Genomic DNA, 12,231 nt, shown 5'->3' on the forward strand with positions numbered 1-12,231 from the left:
GTGGCAAGGGACAAGACGACAAGGAGGCAGGGCGGACGGGGCCCGGCCAGGTCCGCTCCAGGAGGTGGGCGAGCGACGCAAGAAGAGGCAAAAGCCTACAGCACCCGGTATTCCCAGGCGGTCTCCCATTCAAGTACTAACCAGGCCCGACCCTGCTCAGCTTCCGAGATCAGACGAGATCGGGCGCGTTCAGGGTGGTATGGCCGTAGACGCACGGGCCGGCTCCCGGGCGCCTCAAGAGGCAGAACTGGGCTGCTGGCTGCCCCCCTCCCCCCATGCCGACTTCCTCGCCGCTGGCTGCGCGCGCCGGCCGCACCCGGAACAACAGCGGGGAGCCCCGTAGCGGCCCAGGCTGGCAAGCCGCTCTCCGGACAGGAGCGGAGACGCTGGGGGAACAGCGGGCGGGGATGTGAAGGTGGGGGTGGGGTCAGGACCCGGCGCCTGGGGCGTGTGTCGCCCCAGGTAATCACACACCCCCTCCCTCCCGCCCCCCACGAAGCGCCTCTCGGGTCCCCAGGGACGGTGGCCGCCGCCCTGTGCTGTCCGCGGTCCCGCAGGCTTTGCCAGAGGCCTGAGTAAACTTCAGGGGCTGCTGGGGCGGGGACGGGGTGCGTGGCCTCCCCGGGCCTCCACCACCACCACCACAACCACCACCCCCCTCCACCCCACCCCAACCCCGCCTCCTGGTCCTCTGTCGCCCTGCAGTTCCTTCCACCGCTGGGGCACGGCTGACCTTTTCCACGCGTGAGCATCCTGACGGGTATGTGCCAGAGCCAGGGGGCAATCTTCTCCTCTCACTGAGTTCATGCCCGTAGTTGCACGGCTGGTGGCACCTTGACTTACCCCGCTGAGGGGTTCAGATGTATGAATGTTTCCTCAGCGGGAACGGAATGTTCAGACAGTTACGTGTCCGGTCCATACAATTATTCTCTGGAACAGATTGCACTTTGGAAATAGACTGAAGAGTTTACAAGGACAGGGCAGAGGAACCTCCCGGGAAAGAAGGTACCGGGGGAACTTTGAAAAAGGCATTCACGGTTAGCTCTCAATAGCCTTACTGAAGAGAAGAAACTGCTTTTCCCTCACACGGGGATACGGCCGCTAAGAAGCTGGTGCAGTGGCAATCTCCTCGTCTCCCTGGCAACATGCACATTCTCCAAGGGCCATTGGCTTACTCTGTCCCCACCTCCCCATTCTGCTCGGGGGCATTCAGACAGCACGCCTCTCCCAGAGCACCCGAGGAGGAGTCCTCGGCTCTCCTTTCTGCGAGTGTGCGTCCACACAGCACTCCTCTCCCAGCCGACCCGACTCCTCATCCGTCCTCTCTGCTAGTGTGCGTGCAGGCAGCACGCCTCTGCCAACGCACCCGAGTCCTCAGCTCCCATTTCTGCTGCTGTTCCTTCAGACAGCACTCCTCTGCCAACGCACCCGGGTCCTCACCCCCCCTTTCTGCCGGTTGGTATGAAGACGGCACTGCTCCCGCTTGGCACCCGAGTCCTCGCCTGCGCTGGGAGAGGAGTGCTGTCTGGATGCACACAGCAGGAAGGACAGGTGAGGAATCGGGTGTGATAGCAGAGGAGCCCGGTGCTGTCTGGATGGACGCTGGCAGAAAGGAGGGGCTCCAGGACTCGGGTCCTCTGGGAGAGGAGTGCTGACTGTATGCACACTGGCAAAAAGGAAAGGTGAGGATTTTTCCTGGCGGAAAAGGAGTGCTATCTGCATACACCCTGGCAGACAGGAGAGACGTGGACTCGTGTGCCTTGGGAGTGGTGTGCTGCCTGGATGCACACTGGCAGAAAGGGGAGGTGAGGCCTTGGGTGCGAAGCCTCCTGCCGGTTCTATGCTGGATCAGGGGGCAAGCTTCTGGTCTGACTGAGTTCGTGCACGTGGTTGCATGGCCTGGCACATTGGTTTCCGTTGGAGGGGGCTTAGGGGTATTACTATTCCCTCACCAGGAGCGTGGAGAGAGCTCCGTGTGCCACCAAGACAAGTATTCTCCGGTAGAGGTGGCACACTGAATTGGAAACACACTGAATTGTTTCTAAGGAAGTTGCAGATGAAGCTGCTGGGATGCGAGGCGTTGTGGAAGTTGGTAAACTTCTCTCCCCGGTAGCTCTTTAAGGCTTATTGAGGAGAAGTTTCCTCCTGAGTGTTTGCCACAAGCGGCACACTGCCCCGGTATACGTTGCTGGGGCAGGGGCAAACTTCCATTCTCACTGAGATCATGCACGGAGCTGGACGGCTATTGGCACACGGACTTACCTTGTGGAAGGGCTCATGTGTATTTCTGATACTCAGGAGGAGTGCTCAGGAATTCACACGTGCGATGGATGAGTGCAAGTATTCTCCAGGAAGAGATGGCACTTTGTAAACATGCCGAAGTGTGTCTGAGGAAAGGGCAGATGAATCTCCTGAGAAACAAGGCATTGTGCAATTTTGAAAAAGGCATTCACAATTAGCTCTCAGTGGCCTTACCGAAGAGAAGGAAATGCTTATCCCCCCAGCCCCACCGGCACCCCTCCAGCCGAGACGGTCTTGGACTCAAGAAGGCAAGAGTGCCCCTGGAAGAGGGCAGGGGGCGGGCCTGGAGCGAGGCCCATTCCTTCTCCCCGGAGAGGGCCCGGTGGAGAAGGAAAAGTGGTGGCAAGGGACAAGAGGAAAAGGAGGCGGGGCGGACGGGGCCCGCCCAGGTCGGCGCCACGGGGGGACTGGGCAGGACCGCGCGCCAGGAGGCGGGCGAGCGACGCAAGAAGAGGCAAAAGCCCGCAGCACCCGGTATTCCCAGGCGGTCTCCCGTCCAAGTACTAACCAGGCCCGACCCTGCTTAAGCTTCGGAGATCAGACGAGATCGGGCGCGTTCAGGGTGATACGGCCGTAGACGTTCGGGCCGGCTCCCGGGCGCCTCAAGAGGCAGAACTGGGCGGCTGGCTGGGCACCCCCCACCCCATCCCGACGCCCCGTCCGCTGGGGGCTTGCACGCCGGCTACGGGACAACAGCGGGGAGCCCCGTAGCCCCGGAGAGGGCCCGGCCGTGGGCGATCGCCGGACGGGGGCGGACGGGATGGGGGAACCGCGGGTGGGGTTTTGGAGCGGTGCAGGTGTGCGGGGGCGGGGGAGCTGGTGGTGGCGGGACTCCCGCGCCGCGCCTGTCGGCCCCAATCGTCCCCCGCGAAGCGCCTCTCCGCCCCCAGGGACTGTTGCGGCCGCCCCGTCCAGCCGGCTGCCCCGCAGGCCTTGCCAGAGGCCTGGGTAACTCCAAAGGGGTGGGGGAGGGGCGACGGGGTGCCTGGGCTCGCCCCGCCCCGAGCACCCTCCCTCCAGGTCCTCTTTCACCCTGCGGTCCCTTCCACCGCCGCGGCCCGGCCCGACAGGGCCCATCCCAGCCTCTGTCGGGTGTCGGGCATGCACCCGTGTCTGACCGTTTCCACGCGAGAGCCAGGCTTGACCGCGGTGAGCCGCTGGCCCCTAGGGGGCTGGGGCGAGTCCTCATCAGTAGTCCTCCTCGGTCCCCACCCCCACGCCTTTCGGAGATTTCTTCTGGGGGATGGGGGCCCTAGGCCCTTTCCCTCTTGCTCTTTCGACAGGAGGATCTGAGGCGGGACTTGGGGCTCAAGGTCTCCAGTTGCCTCCCCGGGCCGCCTCAGGTGGCACTGCAGGGCGTGCCGTCACCCCAGCCCGGCTGCGGCCGCGACCGAGCCCACCCGCGCTAAGCCTGGCTGGCAAGGCTGTTGGCAGCAGTGGGGAGCCCGCGAGGCTTGGCTGCCGCTCGCTCAGGCTGCCCTGGCCCGGCGGGGGTGGGCTGGGACGTTCACCGCCGATCGCCACATGGCACCTCTTCCCACACCCCCGGGGACAGCTGTGTCCGCCCTCTCCTACATGCTGTCCCCGGCGGACCTCGCCAGAGACCTGGGTCACCCCCAAGATGGGGGAGGACCCGCCTGCGCCCCCGCCCTTCCTGTCGGTCTCCCCACACGTGTGCGGAAGCCTCCGTGTGTTCCACCCCGACCACGCCAAGAGAACTGGCCCCGGCGGTCAGGGTCCCGGCCACTCGGACCTGCCTGGCTTGGCGGCCAGCCTGCGTCACCGCCGCCGGGGCCCCCGCGCCTGCCGGTGTGGTCACCTGCCCGGCACCCGCGTGAAGCCACCGGCGCGCCCCGGGCCTGCCCGCGCCCTTGCCATTGCCCCTGCCCCTGCCCCTGCCCTTGTCCGGAAGATCCTCCTGCGGTTCGCAAAGCCGGCCAAGGCTGGCGGCCACCGGGAATCCCGCCGCATCCCCGCACAGCCCACACCCCCAGATTGCCACTCAGGGTGTCGCTGCCCCATCTCACCTGGGCAGTCCACAGAGCAGCACCGTCGGACACCGGGTCCCGGTCTTCTACCCAGGGGGACAGCCACGCCACAACATTGCCCGAACCCCCCCCCCCCACCAACGCGCAGGAGACCCACTCTGACACACCGCCGCAGAGACGGACTTGGACACAAGAAGTCCGAGTGCCCCTGGAGCGAAGGCGGTTCCTTCTCGTAGGCCAGGGCCCCAGTGTTGAAGGGAAAGTGGTGGCAAGGGACAAGACGACAAGGAGGCAGGGCGGACGGGGCCCGGCCAGGTCCGCACCAGGAGGTGGGCGAGCGACGCAAGAAGAGGCAAAAGCCTACAGCACCCGGTATTCCCAGGCGGTCTCCCATCCAAGTACTAACCAGGCCCGACCCTGCTTAGCTTCCGAGATCAGACGAGATCGGGCGCGTTCAGGGTGGTATGGCCGTAGACGCACGGGCCGGCTCCCGGGCGCCTCAAGAGGCAGGACTGGGCTGCTGGCTGTCCCCCTCCCCCCATGCCGACTTCCTCGCCGCTGGCTGCGCGCGCCGGCCGCACCCGGAACAACAGCGGGGAGCCCCGTAGCGGCCCAGGCTGGCAAGCCGCTCTCCGGACAGGAGCGGAGACGCTGGGGGAACAGCGGGCGGGGATGTGAAGGTGGGGGTGGGGTCAGGACCCGGCGCCTGGGGCGTGTGTCGCCCCAGGTAATCACACACCCCCTCCCTCCCGCCCCCCACGAAGCGCCTCTCGGGTCCCCAGGGACGGTGGCCGCCGCCCTGTGCTGTCCGCGGTCCCGCAGGCTTTGCCAGAGGCCTGAGTAAACTTCAGGGGCTGCTGGGGCGGGGACGGGGTGCGTGGCCTCCCCGGGCCTCCACCACCACCACCACAACCACCACCCCCCTCCACCCCACCCCAACCCCGCCTCCTGGTCCTCTGTCGCCCTGCAGTTCCTTCCACCGCTGGGGCACGGCTGACCTTTTCCACGCGTGAGCATCCTGACGGGTATGTGCCAGAGCCAGGGGGCAATCTTCTCCTCTCACTGAGTTCATGCCCGTAGTTGCACGGCTGGTGGCACCTTGACTTACCTCGCTGAGGGGTTCAGATGTATGAATGTTTCCTCAGCGGGAACGGAATGTTCAGACAGTTACGTGTCCGGTCCATACAATTATTCTCTGGAACAGATTGCACTTTGGAAATAGACTGAAGAGTTTACAAGGACAGGGCAGAGGAACCTCCCGGGAAAGAAGGTACCGGGGGAACTTTGAAAAAGGCATTCACGGTTAGCTCTCAATTGCCTTACTGAAGAGAAGAAACTGCTTTTCCCTCACACGGGGATACGGCCGCTAAGAAGCTGGTGCAGTGGCAATCTCCTCGTCTCCCTGGCAACATGCACATTCTCCAAGGGCCATTGGCTTACTCTGTCCCCACCTCCCCATTCTGCTCGGGGGCATTCAGACAGCACGCCTCTCCCAGAGCACCCGAGGAGGAGTCCTCGGCTCTCCTTTCTGCGAGTGTGCGTCCACACAGCACTCCTCTCCCAGCCGACCCGACTCCTCATCCGTCCTCTCTGCTAGTGTGCGTGCAGGCAGCACGCCTCTGCCAACGCACCCGAGTCCTCAGCTCCCATTTCTGCTGCTGTTCCTTCAGACAGCACTCCTCTGCCAACGCACCCGGGTCCTCACCCCCCCTTTCTGCCGGTTGGCATGAAGACGGCACTGCTCCCGCATGGCACCCGAGTCCTCGCCTGCGCTGGGAGAGGAGTGCTGTCTGGATGCACACAGCAGGAAGGACAGGTGAGGAATCGGGTGTGATAGCAGAGGAGCCCGGTGCTGTCTGGATGGACGCTGGCAGAAAGGAGGGGCTCCAGGACTCGGGTCCTCTGGGAGAGGAGTGCTGACTGTATGCACACTGGCAGAAAGGAAAGGTGAGGATTTTTCCTGGCGGAAAAGGAGTGCTATCTGCATACACCCTGGCAGACAGGAGAGACGTGGACTCGTGTGCCTTGGGAGTGGTGTGCTGCCTGGATGCACACTGGCAGAAAGGGGAGGTGAGGCCTTGGGTGCGAAGCCTCCTGCCGGTTCTATGCTGGATCAGGGGGCAAGCTTCTGGTCTGACTGAGTTCGTGCACGTGGTTGCATGGCCTGGCACATTGGTTTACGTTGGAGGGGGCTTAGGGGTATTACTATTCCCTCACCAGGAGCGTGGAGAGAGCTCCGTGTGCCACCAAGACAAGTATTCTCCGGTAGAGGTGGCACACTGAATTGGAAACACACTGAATTGTTTCTAAGGAAGTTGCAGATGAAGCTGCTGGGATGCGAGGCGTTGTGGAAGTTGGTAAACTTCTCTCCCCGGTAGCTCTTTAAGGCTTATTGAGGAGAAGTTTCCTCCTGAGTGTTTGCCACAAGCGGCACACTGCCCCGGTATACGTTGCTGGGGCAGGGGCAAACTTCTATTCTCACTGAGATCATGCACGGAGCTGGACGGCTATTGGCACACGGACTTACCTTGTGGAAGGGCTCATGTGTATTTCTGATACTCAGGAGGAGTGCTCAGGAATTCACACGTGCGATGGATGAGTGCAAGTATTCTCCAGGAAGAGATGGCACTTTGTAAACATGCCGAAGTGTGTCTGAGGAAAGGGCAGATGAATCTCCTGAGAAACAAGGCATTGTGCAATTTTGAAAAAGGCATTCACAATTAGCTCTCAGTGGCCTTACCGAAGAGAAGGAAATGCTTATCCCCCCAGCCCCACCGGCACCCCTCCAGCCGAGACGGTCTTGGACTCAAGAAGGCAAGAGTGCCCCTGGAAGAGGGCAGGGGGCGGGCCTGGAGCGAGGCCCATTCCTTCTCCCCGGAGAGGGCCCGGTGGAGAAGGAAAAGTGGTGGCAAGGGACAAGAGGAAAAGGAGGCGGGGCGGACGGGGCCCGCCCAGGTCGGCGCCACGGGGGGACTGGGCAGGACCGCGCGCCAGGAGGCGGGCGAGCGACGCAAGAAGAGGCAAAAGCCCGCAGCACCCGGTATTCCCAGGCGGTCTCCCGTCCAAGTACTAACCAGGCCCGACCCTGCTTAAGCTTCGGAGATCAGACGAGATCGGGCGCGTTCAGGGTGATACGGCCGTAGACGTTCGGGCCGGCTCCCGGGCGCCTCAAGAGGCAGAACTGGGCGGCTGGCTGGGCACCCCCCACCCCATCCCGACGCCCCGTCCGCTGGGGGCTTGCACGCCGGCTACGGGACAACAGCGGGGAGCCCCGTAGCCCCGGAGAGGGCCCGGCCGTGGGCGATCGCCGGACGGGGGCGGACGGGATGGGGGAACCGCGGGTGGGGTTTTGGAGCGGTGCAGGTGTGCGGGGGCGGGGGAGCTGGTGGTGGCGGGACTCCCGCGCCGCGCCTGTCGGCCCCAATCGTCCCCCGCGAAGCGCCTCTCCGCCCCCAGGGACTGTTGCGGCCGCCCTGTCCAGCCGGCTGCCCCGCAGGCCTTGCCAGAGGCCTGGGTAACTCCAAAGGGGTGGGGGAGGGGCGACGGGGTGCCTGGGCTCGCCCCGCCCCGAGCACCCTCCCTCCAGGTCCTCTTTCACCCTGCGGTCCCTTCCACCGCCGCGGCCCGGCCCGACACGGCCCATCCCAGCCTCTGTCGGGTGTCGGGCATGCACCCGTGTCTGACCGTTTCCACGCGAGAGCCAGGCTTGACGGCGGTGAGCCGCTGGCCCCTAGGGGGCTGGGGCGAGTCCTCATCAGTAGTCCTCCTCGGTCCCCACCCCCACGCCTTTCGGAGATTTCTTCTGGGGGATGGGGGCCCTAGGCCCTTTCCCTCTTGCTCTTTCGACAGGAGGATCTGAGGCGGGACTTGGGGCTCAAGGTCTCCAGTTGCCTCCCCGGGCCGCCTCAGGTGGCACTGCAGGGCGTGCCGTCACCCCAGCCCGGCTGCGGCCGCGACCGAGCCCACCCGCGCTAAGCCTGGCTGGCAAGGCTGTTGGCAGCAGTGGGGAGCCCGCGAGGCTTGGCTGCCGCTCGCTCAGGCTGCCCTGGCCCGGCGGGGGTGGGCTGGGACGTTCACCGCCGATCGCCACATGGCACCTCTTCCCACACCCCCGGGGACAGCTGTGTCCGCCCTCTCCTACATGCTGTCCCCGGCGGACCTCGCCAGAGACCTGGGTCACCCCCAAGATGGGGGAGGACCCGCCTGCGCCCCCGCCCTTCCTGTCGGTCTCCCCACACGTGTGCGGAAGCCTCCGTGTGTTCTACCCCGACCACGCCAAGAGATCTGGCCCCGGCGGTCAGGGTCCCGGCCACTCGGACCTGCCTGGCTTGGCGGCCAGCCTGCGTCACCGCCGCCGGGGCCCCCGCGCCTGCCGGTGTGGTCACCTGCCCGGCACCCGCGTGGAGCCACCGGCGCGCCCCGGGCCTGCCCGCGCCCAGGCCATTGCCCCTGCCCCTGCCCCTGCCCTTGTCCGGAAGATCCTCCTGCGGTTCGCAAAGCCGGCCAAGGCTGGCGGCCACCGGGAATCCCGCCGCATCCCCGCACAGCCCCCACCCCCAGATTGCCACTCAGGGTGTCGCTGCCCCATCTCACCTGGGCAGTCCACAGAGCAGCACCGTCGGACACCGGGTCCCGGTCTTCTACCCAGGGGGACAGCCACGCCACAACATTGCCCGAACCCCCCCCCCCCACCAACGCGCAGGAGACCCACTCTGACACACCGCCGCAGAGACGGACTTGGACACAAGAAGTCCGAGTGCCCCTGGAGCGAAGGCGGTTCCTTCTCGTAGGCCAGGGCCCCAGTGTTGAAGGGAAAGTGGTGGCAAGGGACAAGACGACAAGGAGGCAGGGCGGACGGGGCCCGGCCAGGTCCGCTCCAGGAGGTGGGCGAGCGACGCAAGAAGAGGCAAAAGCCTACAGCACCCGGTATTCCCAGGCGGTCTCCCATCCAAGTACTAACCAGGCCCGACCCTGCTTAGCTTCCGAGATCAGACGAGATCGGGCGCGTTCAGGGTGGTATGGCCGTAGACGCACGGGCCGGCTCCCGGGCGCCTCAAGAGGCAGAACTGGGCTGCTGGCTGCCCCCCTCCCCCCATGCCGACTTCCTCGCCGCTGGCTGCGCGCGCCGGCCGCACCCGGAACAACAGCGGGGAGCCCCGTAGCGGCCCAGGCTGGCAAGCCGCTCTCCGGACAGGAGCGGAGACGCTGGGGGAACAGCGGGCGGGGATGTGAAGGTGGGGGTGGGGTCAGGACCCGGCGCCTGGGGCGTGTGTCGCCCCAGGTAATCACACACCCCCTCCCTCCCGCCCCCCACGAAGCGCCTCTCGGGTCCCCAGGGACGGTGGCCGCCGCCCTGTGCTGTCCGCGGTCCCGCAGGCTTTGCCAGAGGCCTGAGTAAACTTCAGGGGCTGCTGGGGCGGGGACGGGGTGCGTGGCCTCCCCGGGCCTCCACCACCACCACCACAACCACCACCCCCCTCCACCCCACCCCAACCCCGCCTCCTGGTCCTCTGTCGCCCTGCAGTTCCTTCCACCGCTGGGGCACGGCTGACCTTTTCCACGCGTGAGCATCCTGACGGGTATGTGCCAGAGCCAGGGGGCAATCTTCTCCTCTCACTGAGTTCATGCCCGTAGTTGCACGGCTGGTGGCACCTTGACTTACCTCGCTGAGGGGTTCAGATGTATGAATGTTTCCTCAGCGGGAACGGAATGTTCAGACAGTTACGTGTCCGGTCCATACAATTATCCTCTGGAACAGATTGCACTTTGGAAATAGACTGAAGAGTTTACAAGGACAGGGCAGAGGAACCTCCCGGGAAAGAAGGTACCGGGGGAACTTTGAAAAAGGCATTCACGGTTAGCTCTCAATAGCCTTACTGAAGAGAAGAAACTGCTTTTCCCTCACACGGGGATACGGCCGCTAAGAAGCTGGTGCAGTGGCAATCTCCTCGTCTCCCTGGCAACATGCACATTCTCCAAGGGCCATTGGCTTACTCTGTCCCCACCTCCCCATTCTGCTCGGGGGCATTCAGACAGCACGCCTCTCCCAGAGCACCCGAGGAGGAGTCCTCGGCTCTCCTTTCTGCGAGTGTGCGTCCACACAGCACTCCTCTCCCAGCCGACCCGACTCCTCATCCGTCCTCTCTGCTAGTGTGCGTGCAGGCAGCACGCCTCTGCCAACGCACCCGAGTCCTCAGCTCCCATTTCTGCTGCTGTTCCTTCAGACAGCACTCCTCTGCCAACGCACCCGGGTCCTCACCCCCCCTTTCTGCCGGTTGGCATGAAGACGGCACTGCTCCCGCATGGCACCCGAGTCCTCGCCTGCGCTGGGAGAGGAGTGCTGTCTGGATGCACACAGCAGGAAGGACAGGTGAGGAATCGGGTGTGATAGCAGAGGAGCCCGGTGCTGTCTGGATGGACGCTGGCAGAAAGGAGGGGCTCCAGGACTCGGGTCCTCTGGGAGAGGAGTGCTGACTGTATGCACACTGGCAGAAAGGAAAGGTGAGGATTTTTCCTGGCGGAAAAGGAGTGCTATCTGCATACACCCTGGCAGACAGGAGAGACGTGGACTCGTGTGCCTTGGGAGTGGTGTGCTGCCTGGATGCACACTGGCAGAAAAGGGAGGTGAGGCCTTGGGTGCGAAGCCTCCTGCCGGTTCTATGCTGGATCAGGGGGCAAGCTTCTGGTGTCACTGAGTTCGTGCACGTGGTTGCATGGCCTGGCACATTGGTTTACGTTGGAGGGGGCTTAGGGGTATTACTATTCCCTCACCAGGAGCGTGGAGAGAGCTCCGTGTGCCACCAAGACAAGTATTCTCCGGTAGAGGTGGCACACTGAATTGGAAACACACTGAATTGTTTCTAGGGAAGTTGCAGATGAAGCTGCTGGGATGCGAGGCGTTGTGGAAGTTGGTAAACTTCTCTCCCCGGTAGCTCTTTAAGGCTTATTGAGGAGAAGTTTCCTCCTGAGTGTTTGCCACAAGCGGCACACTGCCCCGGTATACGTTGCTGGGGCAGGGGCAAACTTCTATTCTCACTGAGATCATGCACGGAGCTGGACGGCTATTGGCACACGGACTTACCTTGTGGAAGGGCTCATGTGTATTTCTGATACTCAGGAGGAGTGCTCAGGAATTCACACGTGCGATGGATGAGTGCAAGTATTCTCCAGGAAGAGATGGCACTTTGTAAACATGCCGAAGTGTGTCTGAGGAAAGGGCAGATGAATCTCCTGAGAAACAAGGCATTGTGCAATTTTGAAAAAGGCATTCACAATTAGCTCTCAGTGGCCTTACCGAAGAGAAGGAAATGCTTATCCCCCCAGCCCCACCGGCACCCCTCCAGCCGAGACGGTCTTGGACTCAAGAAGGCAAGAGTGCCCCTGGAAGAGGGCAGGGGGCGGGCCTGGAGCGAGGCCCATTCCTTCTCCCCGGAGAGGGCCCGGTGGAGAAGGAAAAGTGGTGGCAAGGGACAAGAGGAAAAGGAGGCGGGGCGGAGGGGCCCGCCCAGGTCGGCGCCACGGGGGGACTGGGCAGGACCGCGCGCCAGGAGGCGGGCGAGCGACGCAAGAAGAGGGAAAAGCCCGCAGCACCCGGTATTCCCAGGCGGTCTCCCGTCCAAGTACTAACCAGGCCCGACCCTGCTTAAGCTTCGGAGATCAGACGAGATCGGGCGCGTTCAGGGTGATACGGCCGTAGACGTTCGGGCCGGCTCCCGGGCGCCTCAAGAGGCAGAACTGGGCGGCTGGCTGGGCACCCCCCACCCCATCCCGACGCCCCGTCCGCTGGGGGCTTGCACGCCGGCTACGGGACAACAGCGGGGAGCCCCGTAGCCCCGGAGAGGGCCCGGCCGTGGGCGATCGCCGGACGGGGGCGGACGGGATGGGGGAACCGCGGGTGGGGTTTTGGATCGGTGCGTGTGTGCGGGGGGGGGGGAGCTGGTGG

General features: G+C 64.2%; 1 long non-coding RNA gene, 3 other non-coding genes and 3 pseudogenes across 4 annotated transcripts in view; all 7 read right to left on the reverse strand.

Annotated features, from left to right (window-relative positions):
• Nucleotides 1–12,231, reverse strand: part of LOC128582312 (uncharacterized) — a 312,656-nt gene that overhangs the window by 22,981 nt on the left and 277,444 nt on the right. The window lies entirely within an intron of this gene.
• LOC128592177 (5S ribosomal RNA) lies at nt 93–211 on the reverse strand. The gene has a single exon (XR_008381791.1). It is a non-coding gene; the product is annotated as a 5S ribosomal RNA (ribosomal RNA).
• LOC128592746 (uncharacterized) lies at nt 2,761–2,880 on the reverse strand (annotated as a pseudogene).
• LOC128591970 (5S ribosomal RNA) lies at nt 4,647–4,765 on the reverse strand. Its single transcript, XR_008381726.1, has one exon. It is a non-coding gene; the product is annotated as a 5S ribosomal RNA (ribosomal RNA).
• LOC128592843 (uncharacterized) lies at nt 7,315–7,434 on the reverse strand (annotated as a pseudogene).
• LOC128592524 (5S ribosomal RNA) lies at nt 9,201–9,319 on the reverse strand. Its single transcript, XR_008381908.1, has one exon. It is a non-coding gene; the product is annotated as a 5S ribosomal RNA (ribosomal RNA).
• On the reverse strand, nt 11,868–11,987 carry LOC128592964 (uncharacterized; annotated as a pseudogene).

Source organism: Nycticebus coucang, chromosome 1 (genome assembly GCF_027406575.1).
Source record: "Nycticebus coucang isolate mNycCou1 chromosome 1, mNycCou1.pri, whole genome shotgun sequence".
Taxonomy (NCBI): domain Eukaryota; kingdom Metazoa; phylum Chordata; class Mammalia; order Primates; family Lorisidae; genus Nycticebus; species Nycticebus coucang.